Raw genomic sequence first — 23,056 nt, 5'->3', positions numbered from 1 at the left:
AAAGTCACAGATAGTTTGCAAGTAAAAGGATGGAATCAGATACACCATGACAAAAATAAGAAGACATGTGGGACTGTATTATTATCAGAAAAAATAGCTGGATGGCTTTGGACACCTGTTCATCTTGGTGTAGGACCACTTAGTGCCAGGCCTTGCAGATTTGATCTTTTCTCCTTGTGGATCAGAGGCCTCTGCCACAGTTATGTTACACCAGATCCTGGGTCAGGCCAAAACACACCCGAGCTTGATCCTCCTCTTCATATTTATTAGGGCAGGAGGTACTGGAGCAGCATTGTATGTCTTACACTTGGCATTGTTCAATCCCAATGTCATTTAGGATAGGAAGAATAACCCAGAACCTTGGAACAAATGGGATCCCCATGAGCAATACAAGTTCCATTCAATGAGTGTAGACTATGGCAAAGTGAAGATGGAAGGTCCAGACTTGTAAGTGAAATGTTTCACTAGAATGCTGCTTAGAAAGAAGGTCTTCCAGAAGCCATCTGCACAATTGTCCACTTGTCCAGGAAATATTTCCCCTCTAAATGCATGAAATCATGTTGGTGTATTGTGTTGGGGTTTACATTGATTAATAAAAATCTGCAACTTAAAAAGGGAAAGAAAACGTGGTATTGAGAAAAGAGATATGATCAGAGATAAAAATGAATATTTAATTATAATAAAGCACTACTCATCGAGAAATACAAAATCCTAAATGCACATACTTTTACTAAGATAATTTCAAAGTTAATGAAACCAAATTTATGGAACTTCAAAGATAAATAGGTGGACCCATACTTATTGTTGGAGATTTCAATACTTTCCTCTCAATTACTGACAGAACAAAAATAAAAATAAATCAGTAAACATAAAAAACACCTGATCAACACTTTGAGCCAATTTGACCTAATTGACATTTATTGAGCATCCACTTAATGACAGCACGCACAATTTTTTAAAGTGCACATGGAGCATGCACGAGAATGCCATAGAATAAATCTCAGTATATCTGGAGGACTAAAAACAAAGTCTGTTTAATTTCAACAAAATGGAATTAAGCCAAAAATCAGTAACAGAAAGATATCTAAGACCCCCAGATATGTAGAAATTAAACAATCCATTTCTTTTTTTTTTAAGACTTATTTATTTATTTGAGAGAGAGAGAGGGAGAGAGAGCATGGGGAGGAGTAGAGGGAAAAGGAGAGGGAAAGCGCACTCCCAGCTGATTGCGGGGGGGGGGGGGGGGGCTTCTGTGGGGATCCACCTCACAACCCTGAGATCATGACCTGGGTCAAAATCAAGAGTCAGACACTCAATCAAATGAGCCACCCAGGTCCCCCAAACTACACACTTCTTGATTCAAAAGCCCTTGATTCAAAAATTAAATCACAAGGGATATTTACAAAGATATCTTAGTAAGGGATTATGAAAACTCAACATAAAATTTGTGGGATACTACTTGATGAAAATTTTTTGCCTCTAAATGTTTATTTTAGAAAGGTATTTTATCAATATTTCTAGGTTCATTCTGGGGAAAAAAAGACTAGGAAAAGAAGAACAAATGACACCCAAAGTAAATGATTAAGAAAGAAAGAATAAGGAGTAGAAATAGAAAATGGACAAATAATTAAGGACTTCAACAAAATCAAAAGCAGGCTTCGGAAAAGGCCAATAAATTGAAAAACTTATGGCAAGATTCTTAGAGAATAAAAGAGATAGAGATAGAGATAGAGATAGAGATAGAGATGAGAGAGAGAGAGAGAGAGAGAGAGAGAAATTACTAATGTAATGAATGAAAGAAGCTAGCCACAGAATCTAGAGACAGTAAATAACAGAATAGTAAGGGAATGTGATGAACAACTTCATGCCAATAAAATCAACAAATTGGATGAAATGACCAATTGCTTAAAACACAACTTACTCAAGAAGAAAAAAAAAGGGAGGTACCTAGGTGGCTCAGTGGTTGAGTGTCTGCCTTTGGCTCAGGTGTGATCCCAGGGTCCTGGGATCGAGTACAACATTGGGCTCCCTGTTGTGAGCCTGCTTCTCCCTCTGCCTATGTCTCTGGCTCTCTTCTGTATCTCTCACAAATAAATAAATAAATAAAATATTTAAAAAAAGAAGAAGAAACCCATCATAGACTGATGTGTGCTTTGAATGTGTCTCAAACTTTGTGAGTGATACCTCTCATACTTAGAGCGATTTGTATTACCTATGATGGCCTGCTTTGACTAATATGGCTGGCACCATGTAAAGAACATAAACAAATAAAATGTTTGGCTACTTCCCCCTAAACTGATAAGCACACATAGAGCAAAAAGCAGTAAATAGAGTTATGCTCACCAAGACGTTAACTATGGAAGCATACTGATGATGAATACTGTATCTTCTGACCAGGGAGAGCCAGAGAACAAGATGCCAGTTGGTCACACCATCATCAAGCCACTTTCCATTGGGCAACCCTGGGTTTGGCTGTCTGTATTTCTCCAAGAAACCCTGGAATGTCAGAGATCAAAGGACACCTGATCTTGATTTAGGGAGAGAAAAAGATTGATTCAGGGATTCAGGTTGTCTATCCCATTACACCTTTTTTTTTTTTTTTTTGGATTTTTCCATTACACCTTTTAAGTTTGCTTTTGCCATTTAGCTTTTAAAAAAAATAATTGCTTGAATGTATGGTGTTTAATTAAGTCACTTGAGGGTCTCTTAGTTCTGCTTCTGCATATAGTTTTTGCTAAAATCTGAGTAACGTTGAAATTGAAACTGAAGTTGGAAACTTAAGCACAACACATAGTTCATTTTAAAATTGGATTAATAATTTAAAAGCTTCCTTCCAAGACCAAACAAAACATTCCAGATCGAGATGGCTTCACCAGTGAATTCCAGCAAACATTTAAGAAAGAGATAATACCAATTTTAAATGAATTCTTTTAGAAAAAGGAGGAGAGAACACGGTCCACTCTTTATGAGATCATCATATCCTGATACTGGAACTACCTAAAGACATTATTTAAAAAAAACAACTCTAGACCAGTATTCTTCATGAACATATACTTAAAACCCCTTACAAAATATAAACAAAATACAACTTACAAAAATAGATTATTAATCCTTAAATCCTTACAAAATAGTACTAGTGATATCTTAAGGGATAATACAAAGGCAAAAATAGAGTTTATCTCAGGAAGACAATCATTAACTGTAATATTTTAACATTAAAAATCAATGTAATTCACCACTGTAGTAGAATGAAGAATAAAAATTGTATGACCATCTCAATAGATGCAGAGGAGGTATTTGAGGAAATTCAACAGTAATTTGTGATAAAACTTCTCAATAGAAAGAACTTTCTATTTTGATGAAGAGGATCAGTTAATGATAAAGGTCTGTGTGCTTTCCTAACAATGTGAGAAATAAGACAAATGGGTGCTTTTACCACTTCTGTTCAACATTGTCCTAGAGAACCTACCTAGTGCATTAATTCAAGAGAGAGAAACAAAGGTCTCCTGAATTGGAAAGGAAGGAGCAAAAATGTCTTCATTCATAGATGATCTGATTGTGTACACAGAAAATCCTAAGGAATCTTCTTAAGAAAGGCTACTAGAACTACTGAGCGACTTTGGCAAGATGAGGGGATGCAAGGCCAATATGCAAAAATCAACTACTTTTCTCTAGCAACAACAGCTAGAAAGCGAAACTTAACAAAAGAACATTCATGGTGTCATCCAGTAATAGGAAATATTTGGGGGATAACTTTGACAAAATATAGGCAAGGCCCGTACTCTATAAATCATCGCTGAGAGAAATCAAAGAGGACCCAAATAAACAGAGAACTATATTCTGTTCGTGGATTGGAATACTGTTAAAATATTAATCCACTCCATATTGACCAATAGATTCAAAGCAATCCCAATGAAATCCCAACAGGCCTCCACTTCTTTTTAAAAAATTGACAAACATATTCTGGAATGTACATGGAAAGTATGGAAGGCATACGGAATATGCAATGTATATGGAATATACGAAAGACAAGCTAGATGAAAAAAAAAAAAAGCGTTGAAAGACTCATATTACCCGAGTTCAGTGCTTATTATAAAGCTCAAGAGAGTTGTGGTGCTGGCACTAAACTAGTCACAGTGGAACAGAGTAAAGAGTGAAGATAACTCAGATACATGCTCCATTGATTTCTGACATATTTCAATAAAGGAAAGGACAGTTTTTTAACACATGGTGCTGGAGTAGCTCCATGTCTGTATGGGGTGGAGGTGATAAATGAACATCCATCCCTCCTGAACACCACGCATAGAAATGAGCCCAAATAGGTAAGAGACCTAAAGGTAAAATTATAAGACTTACAGGAAAAAAATAGGAGAAAAAAATTGCAACTTTGGGGTAGGCAAGCATTTCTTAGCTAGGAATTAAAAAGTAAAAACCATGAAAGAAAAAAATGGAGCCCTTGGTCTGTGTATTGGTCGGCAAGGGCTTCCTCCACAGGTTGGGGGCGCTGAAGGAACAGAATTGGATTTCCTCAGGATTCTGGAGGCTAGAAGCCCAACATCAAGGTGCTGGTAGGTTGGTTTCTAGTGATGACTCTCCTTGGCTTGCAGAGGGCTGCCTTATCTTCACATGGCCTTTTATTTGCCCTGGTGTCTCTTTCTCTTTTTCTAAAATGCCAGTTCTATCAGATGAAGAGCCTCATCTCCAAATATGGGGTGGGGGGGCATGGGGCTTCATTTGGGGGTGAGGGCTTCAAACTGTGAATTTTAGGGGAACGAGAATTCAGTTCAGAACAGTCTCCACCAAAACTAAAAATTTCTGCTCTTTGAAAAACATCTTTAATAAATTAAAAGACAAGCCACAGGCTGGAAGAAAATATTCACTTGACATATCATCTATCTGACAAAGGACTTCTATCCTGAATATAGGAAGAACTGCCATAACCCAATAACAACAGAAAATCGACCTAAAAATGTTCAGTGGATTGGGAGAGACACTTTACAAAAGAAAATGTAAATGAGTGGCCAAAAAGCATGTGAAAAGATGCCTGACATCATTTGCCATCAGGGACAGGAAAATTAAAAACCACCGTGGGCTACAACTACACAGCCCCCAGAGTGGTTAGTACTAAAAACCTGACAATTTCAGGAATTGGAAAGATGTAGAGCTTGGGGAATAGTGGTGTTAGTGTAAAATGGTATAGCCTCGTTAGAAAATTTTGGCAGTTTTTATAAAGTTGAGCATGCATCTAGCACATGATCCAGCAATCCTACTTGTAGGCACTTCTTAAGAATCATGAAGACCCCAGTCCATGAAAGACTCACCCATAAATGTTTACTAGGAGCTTAATAAAAGCCCCAAACTAAAAATAACCAAAATGTCCATAAAGTAGTGAGTGGATAAATAAATTGTGGTTCACGCATATGGACTATTAATCTGCAATAAAAAGGAATGACTATTGAAACATACAACCACATGGATGGATACCAAAATAATTATGCTGTGTGAAAGCAGCCAGTTATAAAAGAACACATACTAAGAATTCCATTCATTTGAAATGCTAGAAACTCCAGAAACAAATCTTTTGCTACAGTGACAAAAAGCTGATCAGTGGTTGCCTAGGGCTGGTTGTCAATCACTCTGATGGACCGGGACAGGGCACAAGCACACTTTGGGGGAGGGGGTGAGGAAAGTACTTCATTTTGACTTTGATGGTGTTTACGTGAATGTATACATTTGTTCAAATTCTTTGTACTACGTAGTTTAAATAGGTTCCTTTTACTGTATATATGCATATACACATGTGAGCATGAATGCACATATGTATAAATAGTGCCTCAATAAAGTTGATTAAAACAATTTTAAAAATCCAGCAAGCCAAGCTTGAGTCTGCCTGGCAGCCCATTTTCTAAACAATGTTGACAATTTTGACCTCCTTCATGGATTGCGGTTTTGTGCTCGGGACAGATGTGAATCAGGCTGAATTTGAGACAGGAGTTTAGAAATTTTCATTGAATGAGCAAACAACAGAAATTGCATTTCTACTTTTTAACAAATGAAGAATATTTTCCCCAAACCCTGTCAAAGCCTCTGTCGAGAATTGTGTTTGTCTCAACTTGGTAACTCATCAAGCCTACTTGAATTCCATGACCCAGACTGAGGGGACACAATTTTTTTCCAAATTTTGACAAGCTAACTGGTAATCTGCTTCAACATATCTGTAGTCTTTCCTGACTGGTTCGGGAAGGTTTCATAGACAGTTCTTCTTCCCTTTTCAAAATGCTTCAGAATCTATGTTGAAAATAAAGGTTGTATTCTCTCCACCCCTGGACTTCTGAATGACTTATTTCAGAAACGGCTTCAATTTATATGCCTGTCATTTTCAACCATAACAGGACCCATTTAATGATGTCAGCTTGCTTTATTTGCAGGAGGGAGGGAGAGCTGTGGAGGGGGGGGGATGGTTACTGGGGTTTTTTGCTGGGTTAAGCTGCCTGTCTGAGAAGGGGCGGATTTATCTGATTTAGTTATCACCAGATGTGCCTAAATATAAGACAGAGAAAACAAATACTGAGTAGGAATTTTAGTGAATTTGTTGTAGTTCTCATAAATTCCTGTGGGTTTCTTTTGGCACCAGAAATTAATTTATTATTCTCAGTTCCTTTTAAATAAAAATCTGATGCAATAGTTAGAGCCAGGGTCAGGCTGGGAGCCTCCCTTCCTCATCAGCTGCTGCAACACAATATAAATCAATTCAGCAAGCATCCCTAGAGCATCTGTTGTGTACTCCGACCCCTGGTGAGCCTGATGGAACATACAGAAGAAGGTTCTGGCTTCAGGGAGCCCACAATTTAAAAAGGAGCATGAATGGTGGCTGGACTTGGATTGAAAATAACTAAATTTTTGCTAGAATTCCTCCACTTTATTAGTAGCATTCATTCAAGAATGCTCCTTAACTTCTCCACTAAATGAATTTTATGAGCTAAGGTATCATGATTTTCAAAATGGGAAATTGTATCTCTGTGTACTCTACTGGATTAAGGTGAAGTTCAAAGATGATAATGCTTAAGATGTCAGTTTATAAACTACACATGCAAGAAAGTTGTAAAGTTCATTTATTAGAATACGATTGGGGAGATCAGCATAAGGTGACTCAGTGAAAAGTGTATGAAAGTATATATGCTTTATTTGCATGTGACTTCACAAAATAACAAAAATGGATTGGGGGAAATAGTTTTGATCGACTCAAAAATCATTAAAGCAAGATTTTAAAGGATAACAAGATATCACTCTAGGCTATGATGCAGAAGCTTGTGTCAAATAGAGGTTTTCATTGAGACCGACTAAAAAAGCTGGATAAAGTGTTTATTTAAATTTCTTGGTAGAGTTTTAAGACTCCCAAGGTAGCCACAATTCAAGGGGCCAAGATTTTGGAGGAAAAAAAACTCTTTGAAAGATAAGGACATCTGGTCCTGACTTTTCCCCTTGGGACATTTGGTGTAGGGTGAGAGGCTGAAGTCCTCTGGTCATCAAGGAGGAGGTATAGAAGCCTGCAGAGATTTTAGTTGTCTCACAGAGCAGGGAAATACAAAGCACAGTTCTGGGCTTCCAAGATCTCAAGAAGTCAAGATCCAAGAGACGGTAGAGACACAGAGGAGTGAACTTGGCAGTGATATCTTTCTCCTTGAGGTATTTGCCAATTCTTAGCTATGCAGGGCAAGAAGTCAAGCAAAATTTAGGATTTGCCAAGGGTAAAGGACCCAAGAATGACCATAGGTTCTCAGCTGGGACCACTGGAGGGCTATAACTGGGAAGGAAAGACCATCTAGAGGAAGACCAAGTCTTAACAAAGCCTGAAACCAGGCCTCAGGTCCATTCAGTCCTTGACTTAATTGAGGCAGACAGGCAGCCCCTTTCCTAGCTGTTGGAGGATAGGGTGAATCCCTTACAGAGGAAGATGACACCATCCAGAGCCCACACAGTTTCATATAAGCCCATTCAATCAGAAAGATTAAGTGTACCACTTTAGGACCAAGAGAAAAAAACAGACAAGAAAAACAGGGAAAACAAACCCACAAGCACCTACATGTTAGGGTTGACAGACACTAACTTTAAAATAACTGATTAATATTTATAAAAATAAATATGAGGTAAAAATAAACAGGGCTAATGGGAAACAGGCACAATCACAAATATAAGGAGAGACTCTAATATATCTTTTTCAGTAATTGATGCAATAAGCAACAAAAATCTATAAGGATAGAAATCAGGATGACGCAGTTGTCAAAATTCCCTAATTTGCATACACAAAACCTGCACTTAGCATCCGTGGAAAACAGATTCATTTCAAGCATGCACAAAACATTTATCAGCGTTGACCACGTGCTAACCCATAAAGCAAATCTCAACAAATTTCAAATGGTAGGAATGATTCAAAATATGTCCGTTGACCATAGTGTACTCAATCTAAAAATCAGGAAGACAAAGATAGCTTGAAAATTCCCAGATATCTGAAAATTAACCATGCTCATACAGATGGAAAACACACAGGAGAAATTAGAACTGAATGATATGGCGATATGACATATCAAAATGTATGAAGCTAAAGCCATGCTCAGAGGAAAATTCATAGCCTTAAAATGCATATATCAGAAAAGAAGAAGGGCTCCAATCAATTTATCTAATATTCACCTAAAGATACAGCTGAAGCTACATCCATAAACATGTGTGATTGGAGAGACTGTGATTAGAGAGAAATGTATAACCTTATGCACATATGAAAAGAAGGCTGAAAATCCGTTATGTAAGTATTCAACTCAAGAAGTTAGAAAAATCGCGAATTATACCTAGAGAAAATAGTAGGGAAAAAAAAAGAAAATAGTCGGAAGGAAACAGTAGATATAAGAGCAGATGTTCATGAAATAGAACATAAATACTAAAAGAAAATCAACAAAGCCAAAAGTTAGTTGTTTGAAAGACTAATGAAATTGAGAAGCCTGTAGAAAGACAAATCAAGAACAAAAGGAGAGGGCACAAATTGTCAATATTGATGATGAAAAGATAAATATTCACACTGCATTTATACGGGCCATACGCAGAGTAGTTAAGAACTTCTAAAACCAGAATGCTTAGGTCTTTCAGGTTTAAAATAGAATTAATATTATTCATATTAATGACAGCAAGATAAGGAAACTGTCCATCAACGGATGATGGATAAAGATGTGATGTACACACACACACACACACACACACACACACACACACTGGAATATTCTCCAGACATGAGAAAGGATATCCTGTTGTTTACAACAACATGGATGAAATTTGACAGCATTATGCTGAGTTCAAAGACAGAGAAAGACAAATACTGTAAGATATCACTTATTTGTGAAATGCAAAAAAGCTGAACTTTTTTTTTAATAAATTTATTTTTTATTGATGTTCAATTTGCCAACATATAGAATAACACCCAGTGTTCATCCTGTCAAGTGCCCCCCTCAGTGCCCGTCACCCAGTCATCCCAACCCCTCGCCCACCTCCCCTTCCACCACCCCCTAGTTCGTTTCCCAGAGTTAGGAGTCTTTCATGTTCTGTCTCCCTTTCTGATATTTCCCACTCATTTTTTCTCCTTTCCCCTTTATTCCCTTTCACTATTTTTTATATTCCCCAAATGAATGAGACCATATAATGTTTGTCCTTCTCCAACTGACTTATTTCATTCAGCATCATACCCTCCAGTTCCATCCACATCAAAGCAAATGGTGGGTATTTGTCGTTTCTAATGGCTGAGGAATATTCCATTGTACACATAGACCACATCTTCTTTATCCATTCATAAAAGCTGAACTTATAGAAACACACCCTAGAATTTAGAATGGTAGTTACCAGGAGCTTGAGGATGAGGGCACAGGGAAGATGTTGGTCAAAGGGTACAAACTTCCAGTTATAAGATGGATAAGTCCTGGGGATGGAATGTACAGCCTGGTGATGAGAATCCTATATTATATACTTGAAAGTGGATCTTGAAGGTTCTCATCATAGAAAAGCAATGGTCATATGTGACGTGATGCTGGTGTTAGCTAACGCTGCAGTGTAACCATTTTGCAATATGTAAGTGTATCAAACCAACACAGTGTACACCTTACACTTATACAGTGTCGTATGTCAATCCTATCTCAATAAATCTGGACAAAAGTGAAATAGAATAGAATTACCAAGAATTAACAATGTAGAATTAACCTACCTAACAGTTTTGGAAAATTCTTGGCCATTGTCTTTTCTAATAAGGCGTTTGCCCCGTTTCCTGATTTTTCTTCTTTTGAGACTCCAATCACACATGCTTATGGATGTCGCTTCTGTGTGTCTGCACACCTTTCTGAAGTCAGATCTCCTTGACGCTTGTCTGTCCTGGTCACATTTTCTGCAGGCTACTGGGACTGGGTGTCTCCCAAGGAGTCCTCTGTAGGATATTTCTGTCCTGCGGGGTGGGGGGTGGCACGGGGCACCACCACACAGCACAGCCTCCATGCACACATGTACGATGCCCAGCTATGTGCATCTATGAGTGTGAGGGTTTCCCCAGGTGTGAGAGGCTCCCCGAGACCCTGCATGCTCTGCATCCTCAAGTGGGAGGGGCTACGTCCTCAAATGTGAGGAGTCTCTGCATTTCCAAGACCCTACATCCCCAAGTGTGAGGGGCTCCCTGAGCCCTGCATACTCTACCTTTGTTCCTGTCTATGCAGGTTTGGGCCTGGAGCTGGACAGCTGGGGCGTGCTGTCTGGAATAAGTGACCAGAGAACATAGGCCCAGCCCAAGCTCATCATGCTAGACTGGAGGTCATTCCAGGGCGCTGAACTAAGGGTCTGGAGACCCAGGGTCTGAGGGACCAAGCCCGTCTGGCTCACTCATGTCTTTGAGGGCCCCTTGACTTCTCAGTGTTTACAGTCATGAAGAGAAGACCTGTTTTTCCCTCTGGCCTGCCCCCAATTCCTGCCTCCCCTGGCTCTGTCTGAAAGGAGAAGGAAAGGTCATCATGGTGTTATGAGGGAGCCCCTGGGAAGTCCTAGGGTGGAGACCATCCCGGAGTGTGTTTCTCCAGCTGCAGCTGAAGTGCATGCTCAGATGAGTCGGACTCTCACAGCAAGACCGCAGGGAGGATGGGGTCTAGAGGCTGCCTCCTGGGAGGAGGAGAGGAGAGCCCCTAGGCAGGAGAGAGGAGTCAAGGAAATTGGGAGGGAGCAGGAAAGGGGGTGGGGGGGACGAGACAGAGGGGAGGGAAAGGGGCCTGGAGAGAGGAGAGGCAGAGGGGGTGCAGAAGAGGACAGAGAATGGAGGGACAGGGGAGAAGAAGAGCCTGTCCCTAGGTCACGGTCACTTGCACTTTCCATAGGCTGACTCAAGAGGACTTGCACTTTGCCAGAGATGGTACCTAAGATCCCAGAGTGAGAAGCACTAAAGGTGAGATTTCATACCCAGGGTTCTCGAATACTTGAGATGCCTCTCTGTCTGCGAGGCCTGACTTCCTTGCCGAGATTGAGGATTCATCCCCAGAAGCTGGAACCCAACCCTGGCAACTGAGCGCTGGAAATGGGAGGTCTTTCTCGTGTGTTTTCAAAAAGCCTCTGCTCTTTCAAAACAACTTTTCAGTGAGAAGCTTGAACACCAGAATCTCCCCCCAAGCTTAAACCGGCCTCCCTCCAAGCCCATGTTCTAGATCCCAGAAGCTTCTCTGTCATCCTAGGATCATGCGCTCAGACTCTCCATGGCCTTGTGAGCACATGGGCCAGTGTGAGGAGTGTCATTTCAAAGCATGGGATGGCCAGATCGATAATAAATCACCGTCCCACATGTATGGTTTGGCTCCTTGGCCCTTCTGGGAATGGGGATTCAGGGCAAAAGAATCTCCCTGATGGTTTTTCCAAAGGCCCAGTCCTGCACTTCCATGATTCTGGCCCTCAGAGGCCCCCCGTCTACCTCTGCCCGGCCCTTAGCCAGGACCATCTCCTCCCTGGGCCCCCAGACTCTGGAACCGAAGGCGGCTTGTGGCCTGAAAGATGGATGGAGAAGGCGGTCTGTCCGCTCAGTGGGGAGGAGAAAGAGCACTACCAGCTGCGGAACAGAGCACGCACGCCAGGCCACCGCTGGCAAGGGAGGTTGCTTTCCAAGTGGAAAGTGGTGAGAAGTATGTTGGAATCTGCCTCCAGAGTCATGGAAATTTTTTTTTTAATGTCCTTTTTAAACACATACTTTGAAAAAATATTTAAAGGCAGGGGAAATTAATTAGGGCTCTTTGTGCTGGAATCGCCTTCCCAGAGCTCCTCTGGCTGGAGAAGTAAAAATAGAACCTGCGAGGGGTTGAAAATGCACTGCAAACAAAGATCGTATTTAAGAGCCCAACTAAGCATGACCATCCAAATAGGAAGAAAGGGGCTATTTCCAGCGCTGAAGAAGGAAATGGAGGCAGTCTACTTGGGGGTCCCTGGGAACAGCCCTCAAACTGGAAAAACCCCAGGAGGCTGGGAGGAGAGGCATTTCCGAGGGACAGACCCTGATTATGCCCCTCAAATAATCATGACTTTTGTCCTAACTCTACTACTGAGGAGGAGTGAGGAAGTCAGGAAGGAAAAATGGAGAAAAGCAGAGTTTGTAGGGCATTCAAAAGCTCTTCCATTCATGCAACATTTTGACCTTTTTAATAGATTCTGCTACTGGTTTGCTCCTGGACTTCCCCCCTGGGAAGAAGGCCTGGCAGGGTCTGCATATTCTCCAGATGGCAATGCTAGGCAAGTCTAAGGTGACACAAAGGTGTTGCCTGGTGGGTCACATAAGGCCTAGGGGTCAGATGTTCGATTCCCAGCCTGGCCGAGTTTCAGTACAACACAGATGATGGGAGCAGGCTTGGGAGTCAGAGAGGCCCCAGAGAAGTCTTGGCTCAGCCACTTACAGGCAAGTGGGAAACTAGGACCCCACTCTGAGCTTCAGTTTGTCTCCCGGGATCTTCAGTCTTAAATAGATCTCACTTTTTAAAGGTCGTCATGGGGGGGCACCTGGGTGGCTCAGTCGGTTGAGCATCCAACTCTTGATTTCGGCTCAGGTCATGAGCTCAGTGTCGTGAGATTGAGCCCCATGGGAGGATGTTGCTGGATATGCAAGGACAAAGAAGCCATCGAGAACACTCCACACTGAGGCTGGCGGCCTCATGGCACGAGTCCCAAAATGGGAGTCAGTGGTCCTCTGAGTCATGTGATTTTGGGAAATTCACGTGATCTTTAAGTCTCAGTATTCTTGTCTGTAAGATGGGGCTGATAATGCCTTGTGTGGCTGAGACAATGCTATGTGTCCACCCTACCATTTCTTCTTCCTAGATTCACAGCTCCCTTGCAGTCAGATCCAGGGCCCTGTAACGGAGTTCTTCCCAATGGAAAGTAGGGACAAGGGATGTAAGTTATTCCAGTCCTGGCCTTACAGATATTCATGTGTTCCAGAAGGCCCATTTCCTTCTTCTGAGGACACAAAGAGGGTATAGCTATAGGATACAGGAGACCTGGTGGCTTTAAGGCACGACACAAAACAGAGTCACCTGACCTGAGGTGAGGGGGAGGAAAGTGTTTGCTGTGAAAAGTCACAGAGGTTAGGGGATTATTTGTTACCTCAGCATGTCTAACTTGGCCTGACTAACATACCTTCCAACACAGAGGGGCCATGAGGATCAGATGAAATCTCGTGCGTGGCAGGGCTTTGTCAACGGTGGATGGCTGCCCTTCTAGTTTCAGGACAGAGGATTTGGGCATGAATTCAGTGCCACAGACACTTGGGTCCCACAGACACTTCTCCTGGGATCTTTAGGCTTAAATACTAACACTGAAGAAAACTGCCATTTTACTGAGCATGTACTACTCAAATAAATAAAATCTTTAAAAATATATTCTATATATTTATTTAAGAGACAGAGAGATAGAGAGCACACACAAACAGGGGGAAGGGGTAGAGGGAGAGAGGGAGGCAGACTCCCCACTGAGCAAGGAGTCAGACATGGGGCTCGATCCCAGGACCCTGAGATCCTGACCGGAGCTGAAGGCAGATGCCTGACAGACTGAGCCATCCAGGTGCCCTGCACACTATAGTTTTAACTATAAATTTCTACATTCTGTCTCATTTCGTCAGATATTCTAATTCCCACTTTGCAAACAGAAAAACCGAAGTTTGGAGAAAGGGATGACTTACCCAAGATTTCTCCCTTCATAGTGGGTGAGGCAGGGCTTGAACCCAGGACTCTTTCCTCCACACAGCAGTATAACTGGATAGCCTGTCCCTGCAGTTTCGGGCTTGCCTGAGGCAGCCCCATTTTCCCCCACGGCCTGTTCCTCTCTTTCTAGGTTGGCCTCCAGCTTCTCTGAGGGCTCCAGGGGACCAGGACAGTGCCATCTCACAGGAGAGCCACCTGGCTGTGTTGGAAGCAGAGTGACTGGCCATCCCCAGAGCTGAGGGGAGCCCCTGGGAGGGGGCGAGGCCAAGGTTTGCCATGGTCCAGGCTGCTAAGGAGGATCTGGCCAGAGCATATGCTGTACAGATGCCCAGAGCAGAGGCTGTTCGTTCAGCAGCAGTGATAAGACCTGGGGTTCCCTGCAGTGCAGAGGGGAGCAAGGGCTGCTCATGGAGCCCAGGCCAGCCTCAGGCCCATGGGAGCCAGTCTCTGGCCCATGGCTCCAGCCATACACTGACTCCTAACCCTCGCCAGGACTGATGCCAAGCCTGACCACACAAAGATGCTTAAAACCAGGCACAAAATGGCTCCAAACTCATCACAGGCTGACCTCAAACCTAATCCCAGTTACCCTACCAGAAGACTAGCTGTGAGCATGAACCATCCTTGAACACTGACCCCAGCCCTCAAGGGCTGCCCCTAACTGCAGTGAACTAGTTACTTACTGCCCACAGACTGACCTTTAACCCCAGTGCCAGACTGACCTACTGCATCATGGCCAGTCTGACCCTGGCACAGCTTGATCTAGAGCAAGTGTCACTGGTCACACAAGTACAAAGGGCCGGTGGGTCTGCCCAGTACATCTTCACTGTGGAATCCTTAGACCCCCATAAGGTTGGGGAAGGGGGTGGTCAGGGTCAGTCTCTATAGGCACATATGTCACCAGTATTCTCTGGGGAAAACCTTGATTTGAGGAAAACACATGGTGAGATTATCTCAGCCAACTCCCCAGGCGTCGGCAGCATAAGAGCCCAGGCTCACAGAAATCCTAACAGAAAGAGAGAGGCCCCTATTGCATTGCTTGCAAAACTTGGTAAGGACAGGACAGGAAGAGAATTTCAGACAATTCCACTTATTGACATCGTGGTAATTCTTCATGAAACAGCAAATAGGGGGGGCCGGATGGCTTAGTCGGTTGAGCGTCCAACTCTTGATTTGGCTCAGGTCATGATCTCAGGGTCGTGGGATCGAGCCCCACATTGGGCTCCACGCTTCGCACAGAGTCAGTTGGGGATTCTCTCTTTCTCTCCCTGACCCCCTGTACACAGGCCCCACATGCATGCATAGTCTCTCTCTCTCAGATAAGTAAATAATTTTTAAAAAACCATTAGCAAGTTATTTTAAAATAGCACATCATGACTAAGAATGTTTTATCTCAGGAATGTAAGGATGCTCCAGGATCAGGGAATCTATCCATATATTTTACTACATTAATAAACTAAGGGAGAAAAATCACAGGAGGTCTCAACAGATGCACACAGAGTATTTGAAAAGTTCATCATCTTTTTAGGATAAACATCCTTAGAGGCTAAAATAGAAGGGGACCTACTTAACTTTAGAAAGTTTCTCTACTTACATGCTACAGCAAATATACTCGACAAAAAAAATTTTTTTTTGAGTTCAGATATATTCCTCTTCTGTGAGGATAGAAGGCAGGGATGCCCACCGTGACTGGTATTACTCCAATATAACATTGGAAGGCCCAGCCAAGGCAATCAAAAGAAGAAAAGAAATAAAAATTATAATATGAAAATTGTAATAGAAAGCATTAAATTCTAATTATCTTCAAATAAAAGGTGATATTCAGCAGGCAAACTAATAGAACTAAAATAAATAGTTCTTCAGGATGGCTGGATATAAGATCAACCTACAATATTCATTAGCATTCCCTTTAAGTATCAATAATCAATTAGAAACTAAGTAGAAAATAAACTCCTATTTACAATAGCGATGAATTTATGAATCATCTAGAGATGAACCGAGTAAAATATTAGTAAAACATTCGTGGATCAGATTGTAAAACTTTATAGCAAAGGTAAACACCAACTGGATGCAAAAGGTCAATCTAAAAACTTCTAGGGGCACCTGCCTGTCACAGTTGGTCGATCAAACAATGGTTGATCTTGGGATGGTGAGTTCAAATCCCAAGCTGGGTGTATAGATTACTTAAAAATAAAAATCCAAAAACAAAACAAAAAAAGCAAATTTAGAGAAGACATACTAGAAGCATATCTTTCATCTGGGGATGGCAAATGATTTCTTATGCAAGGCACCAAACACAGAAACTTAAAAAAGAAAAGAGATGATTTGTCTATGTCAAAATTGACAATTTTTGTTCAATAAAGAACATAATAAAAAAAGAACATAATGTATAAGTTGAACAATGATAATCTGGGAGGTAATATTTTTCAATGGCTAAAATGGGCTATGGATATAGAATGACACAAAAGAAACTCTTGCAAATGTACAAATTAACACACAACCCAATGCCAATTAATAAATTAGGAAAGGAAATAAACAAGCTGTTCACGGAAGAATAATATCAATGGCTACAAAGTTTGTGAAGGGACATGCAAGCTCATGGCCCTCAAACAACTATGACACCCATAATCCTGGCAAAAAGTAGAAAGTCAGAGAATATCAAAAATGGTTCAGAAGCAGAGGAGCAGGAGCCACTTACCTAGGTGGGAGCATCTAATCTGAAGAGCCATCTGGCCACACTTAGTGAATAAATTTTGTGCCGTTCTCATGGGCCAGTGATCACACCAATGGGTATACAATCCAGAAATACTCTCACACATCCATAAGGAAGATATAAGAGGACATTCACTCCAGGAAAGCTGGTGGCAACAGAGCAACTGCAGAAATCTTGGTGTGCTAAGTTGATTGTTATCAATGTGTCCTCTGGAACCTGTATAACAGGCAAGTGTGACACCCTGCGTGTGCACAGAGCCATAGGGATAGGCTTGTAAAAATGCAGAATTGACAAAAAAAAAATGTAAGGAAGTGTGAGAGCTAAAGCACAATAACATTTATGAAAATTTAAAACATAAAGAAATAAATAAAATAAAACATATACACATGAAGGAACACTGTACGTTCCCCAAGACACACACGTATGACACGTAGCACCTATGCTGGGGTGGAGGCTAATGTGGAGGCTGGGAACTGTGTTCATTTTGGTGGGTGGAAGCTAAAACTGAAACAAAACGAAGGTTGTATTCATTTCTTACTGCTGGTAACAAACTTCTACAAACCTAGTGGCTTATAACAGTATACATTTATTATCAGAGGCTAAAATCAGCCTCATGGGGCTGAAGTCATGGTGTCAGTAGCATTGGTTCCTTCTGGAAACCCTAGGGAAAAACCTGTTTCTTTGCCTTTGCCTTTGCCTTTCCTTCTGGGGGCTGCTTGCGTTCCCTGGCTCATGGCTACCTCCTCTTTGAGGCCAGCAGCATGGCATCTCTGGATCTCCCTCCCTCACTCTGCTTCCACTATCACATTGCTTTTTTTGACTCTGGCCCTCCTGCCTCCTTCTAACATGGACTTTTTTTTTTAAGATTTTATTTATTTATTCATGAGAGACGGGGAGAGAGAGAGAGAGAGAGAGGGAGAGAGGCAGAGACATAGGCAGAGGGAGAAGCAGGCTCCATGCAGGGAGCCCGACGTGGGACTAGATCCCAGGTCTCCAGGATCATTCCCTGGGCTGAAGGCGGCGCTAAACCGCTGCCCTAACATGGACCCTTGTGATTGCATTGGCCCCATCCAGATGATCCAGAATAATCTATCTCAAGATTCTCTTTTTTTAAGATTTTATTTATTTATTCATGAAAGACATGGAGAGAGAGAGGCAGAGACACAGGCCAAGGGAGAAGCAGACTCCCTGCAGGGAGCCCGATGCGGGACTCGATCCCAGTACCCTGGGATCATGCGCTGAGCCAAAGGCAGACAGACACTCAACCACTGAGCCACTCAGGCATCCCTTTATCTCAAGATTATTACCTTAATCTCATCTATAAACTCTGTCCCAACATTTTCAGGCGACATATTCACAGGATCATTACCTCGCCTGCCACAGGGACTTTGCATCGATAGATGATGTCAGAATCCCATGAGTCAGAGAGAGTAATTTCTCAACTCTCTGTAGTTCACGGTTTCTAGAAAAGTGCTGGGAGGAAATGTGGAGTGCGGGGAGGGTGTACATTGCCGGTGCTGAGTCCCTCTTGGAAGGCTTGGGTGGCTTTCCCGGAGATGTGATGCTTGAGCAGACCTTGGAGGGACATGCAGACATTTAGCAGGCCAAGGCGGTGAGGAGGAGGAGGGTCTGGAGGATGCTGGCACCGGGCCTCTTCTGTTACAGTTGTGCTCCTTCACCCTGTCCCCGATGCTGGGCCATGGACCCTTACTGCAGGAGCCACCTCCTCCATTTTTCCCCCTCTTCCTCCTCCTGGGGTGACCCACTCTGTGGGCTCTGGGTCCTTCTCAAGGACTGGCACCATTGTCATCCATCTGTCTTGTTCTCCGTCTCTGCTCCACATGCTGTTGGGGATGTAACACGGTCACATAATTCCCATCTCGAAGACAAGAAACCAACCAACCAACCAACCAACCTTCCTCTATTCCTCCTTCCTCACTCTCATCTAATGCACTCTCTCCTTTCCTCTGTAGCCTAATTTCTGGAAAGAGTTGTCCATGCACACAGCACTCACAACCTCCCTGGCCATGGCTATCTGGGCTTGCCCCTACCTCTCGTAATGAAATGGCTTTTGCCAAGATAATCAATGACCTCCTCGTCAATAAATTGGGTGAATATATTTCTTTTCTCATCTTACTTGGCATTTGACACTGCTGCCGTGTCCACCTTGTCATGTACTCTTTGTGTGACTTCCGTGCAACCTCTCCTGTGGTTTCCCTCCTCCCTCTCTGCTCACTGCCTCCCTTCTTCTCTACAGATTTCTTTCCTCCAATGGCTCCTTATAGTTGGATGCTTCTAGGGGCTCTGTCCACGGCCACTTTTTCCTTTCTCTCCACGCAAATGCTCTCTGGAAGCCACGTCCTCAGCTTCCATTATTCTTCCCAGGTGAAAGACTTCCAAATTGCTATCTCCAGACAGGTGACCTGCCTGTATTCATTTCTTAGAGCCACTGTAACCAGGTACCATCAACCTAGTAGCTCTAAAGAACAGGAAAGTATTCTCTGTTTTGGAGACTTGGAGTCCAGCCTCGAGGTGTCAGCAGGGCCACTCTCTCTCCGAAGGCTCTGGAGAGAATGTGTGCCGTGCCTTTCTCTTAGCTTCTGGTGTCATCCCTTACCACATGGTATCCTCTCTGGGTGTCTCTGTGTCTGTCTCTTCTCTTCTTAGAAGGACACAGTCATGATGGATTAGGACCCACCCTTATGACCTCGACTTGATCACATCTGCAAAGACCCTATTCCCAAATAGAGGCACATTCACAGGTCCCAGGTGTTAGGGTTTCAACAGGTCTTCTTTAGGGGGACATGATTCAACCCATAGCAGTGCCCCTGTCATGGGCTCCCATGGCGCATGTATGTAGTTCTGTATGGCAATTGCTGGTCCTCCCGTCTACTCTCCTACCAGGAAGGGGGAGTGGAACCAGCACAGTCAGGCTCCCCATTCCATCCCCAGGGCCTGGCACATGGTGCAGAGAATATTTTTTGAATGCATGAACGCTGATCTACTGAGCAAACAGATTCCTTCACTTCCCATACCTGCCCACTCCTTCTTGCCCTAGTGGTCTGCCTGGACTTGACTGCATTTGCCAGACCCCCCCACTCAGCACCACAGAGGAGTCTTAGTCTGAAGGGAGTGGACACTAGCAGTCACAGAGCACTCCTGCGACCTCAGTCCCCCGGCCACAACCCAGGGGCAGAGGCTGCAAAGGTGAGTGTTGCATGCTCATCCTCAAATTGGCCCGCCTGCATATCTACTTGGAAGCTGCAGCCAGTGCCACAGGCCAGCTCCAGTGCCCCTCACTGCACAGACTCACTGCTCAGGGCGGGAGGTGGGACCCCCTACCACCAGCATCCCAAAATAGGCCTCTTGATGCCTCATCTGAGAACTTCCTCACCAGTGTCGGAGGGGATGGGCAGGAGGATGCAGGAGGGGAAAATGTGCAAAAGCCAATCCCTTTGACCTGGTTCTCCTTGAGAAACGTGGGCTCTCCTGGTTGCTGTCACCCATGGGGCATGAAAGGGGCACTTGGGGCAAGGGAGCAGTAGGCCTGCCCCACGTGGGTTCACATGAGGGGAACTGGGGCTCTTCCGTGGCATCACAAATGTCAAAACCATGATGATTCCTGCTGATCCTCCCTTTAAATTACGTGGTGGGAGGTGCTGAGGGGGTGGCCTGAATGGAATTCTGTACAAAGATAAAAGCCTGAGACCGAAGAAGCACAAACTCCCGCAAAGAACTGGGGAAGCAGCACCCAACACTTGACGGTTACATAATCTCATCAAGTCACCTGCTCAGCAGCCTTGTGAGGTGAGAGGGCAGGAACTGTACTCTGGGGTAGGGGGAGCCCCAAGGGCAGAAGGCAGAGGGAGATGCTGGCCATGCTGGAGACTCAGGCCTGAGGCTGGGCTGCATTTTCTGGGGCCTACAGTCCCCCCTAGTCCCTCTTGGCTGGTTGTCTAATGTATAACAGTTGGCTAATATAAGAGCCCAGGCTCTGGAGTTTTCTAGAAGGGTAGAAAGGGCTTCGAGGATTCTAGGACCCAAACTGATAGACTTTGGGAGGCAGAGAGCTTACTGTTCCCAGGAGCCGGAAGTCAGGCCTTGGGGCCTGCAAATATCATTACCCCAAAGAGACGTGCTTGGCTGTCCAGAGCTTTCAAGTCTTTAATGAAAACCAACCTGTTAACACTTCAGGAATTTGCTGGCTGGCTCTGGAGCAACCTAGTCCCCCTGCTTCCTTGGGGACGGAGTTTCCAGCAGAACCAGGCCAGATGTGGGCAGCTGGAGATGAGCCTGCGGGCGGTGAGAGGGTAGTGCAAGGTGAGCAGGCCAGACGGGGCTGGAGCAAACCCTCTGAGCTGCGCGGACAGGCTCCAGGGGCTCAGAGCAGACACTGACATTTAGGGAAAAGATCAATAAGAACCCTGGCTGGGGCAGCCCCGGTGGCTTAGCGGTTTAGCGCTGCCTTCAGCCTGGGGTGTGATCCTGGAGACCTGGGATCGAGTCCTGCGTTGGGCTCCCTGCATGGAGCCTGCTTCTCCCTCTGCCTGTGTCTCTGCCTCACTCTCTCTCTCTGTCATGAATAAATAAATAAAAATATTAAAAAAAAAAAAAAGAACCCTGGCTGGCCAGCAGCAGAAACCTAAAATGTGGCCGGGCAAAAGGAGGGGGAGAGGTAACTGGGGCTGGTGAGCCGGGCCCAGGTGGGCAGCAAGGATGACAGGCAGGTTTGGATCTTCCAACTAACTGCTGTTTCCCTCTCTCCAGCCTTTCCTTCTGCTCCCATGTCCTCGCTGCCTTTTCCTGATGACATCCTTCCCTTCCTTGAAGGCACTCCTCACAAGCTTCCCCTCCCAAAGGAGACCTGTCTCCTCCCATCTCCTCCCCAGACTCTCCCCACAGGCCGCCCAGCGAGGGTCCCCGCACGCACAAGCAGATGGACGGCCTGAAGCTCCGTGCATAGCCCAGGGGACGCCTGCCCAGACCCACCAGGAGCTTCAGGAGCAACCCCACTGTCTTCTCAGATCCCCAGACACCCCCACCCTCCGCTGCTCAGAGTGGGATCCCACTCTCCATCCTGCTCCTGCCAGGATGTCAGCCCAGGCCACGGGCTCTGTGGTCCTCCTTGCAATTGAAGTCTCTTGGGTGAGAAATTAGTGCAATTGAAATACTACTGTCACCATTCACAGCTCTAACTTCCATTGAACCTGAATTGCACTCTTCCCCGACTCCTTTTTCTGTGTCATGCTCTTGGTTTGGGCCCCACCGGGGATTTCCTTTCATAGGCAGATGTCAGGTTTTTGCAAGTTCCAGAAGATCCAGCTGTTTGGAGCAAGCCTCATTTGCATGGACAGAATCCATAGCTGGGGATGAGGCTGCCACGGGCTGAGCAAGGCAGATGTTGGTTGTACAAGGTACTGCAGGGACGGCCAGGGCAGCGGGTCCGTGGCCTGTCTTCCAAGTGACAATGAGTCTGGGAAGAAAAGGGGTATGGCCTGGTCAGTGGGCACACTAGGCTCACCAGGTCCCCAAATGCCCAGGACAGTTGGTTCCAGTCCTCGGGACACGCTGCTTGGTCAAAACTGGCTCACACTCTGGGTAAAGGGAACTGAGGGGCTGTGGTCGAGCAGAAAGGGGCCTGATACCCGTAGAATCCAGCCCAATGGGCATGTCTGCCATGGCAGGGCATTGACCAGCCTTCCTCCATGCCAGCTTCAGGAAAAGTCCCCATGGGGCACCTGGGTGGCTCAGTGGTTGAGCATCTGCCTATGGCTCAGGTCGTGATCCCGGGGTCCTGGGATCAAGTCCCACATCGGGTTCCCCACATGGAGCCTGCTTCTCCCTCTGCCTGTGTCTCTGCCTCTCCCTCTGTTTCTCATGAATAAATAAATAAAATCTTAAAAAAAAAAAAAAAAGAAAAGAAAAGGACACATTCCCACCCTGGCACCATGAGGCAGTGAGGACTCTTTCAGAAACCAGCTCAATGCTGATGAACCAACATGTATTTACAGCTTGTGTTTGCTCCGTGCAGGACTCCCTGGTCCTCACCACAACCTCGAGCTACGTGTTCTTTTCCCCATTGACAGATGAGGAGTACGAG

At 44.3% G+C, this 23,056-nt stretch overlaps 1 pseudogene; it reads left to right on the top strand.

Annotated features, from left to right (window-relative positions):
- The first annotated feature begins 202 nt into the window (after positions 1 to 202).
- LOC144302869 (cytochrome c oxidase subunit NDUFA4 pseudogene) lies at positions 203 to 21,919 on the top strand (annotated as a pseudogene).
- Positions 21,920 to 23,056: the final 1,137 nt, after the last annotated feature.

This window comes from Canis aureus, chromosome 32 (assembly GCF_053574225.1).
Source record: "Canis aureus isolate CA01 chromosome 32, VMU_Caureus_v.1.0, whole genome shotgun sequence".
In the NCBI taxonomy this organism is placed as follows: Eukaryota; Metazoa; Chordata; class Mammalia; order Carnivora; family Canidae; genus Canis; species Canis aureus.
Note: the sequence above shows the minus strand (reverse complement) of the source record. Positions and strands in the feature narration are given on the sequence as shown.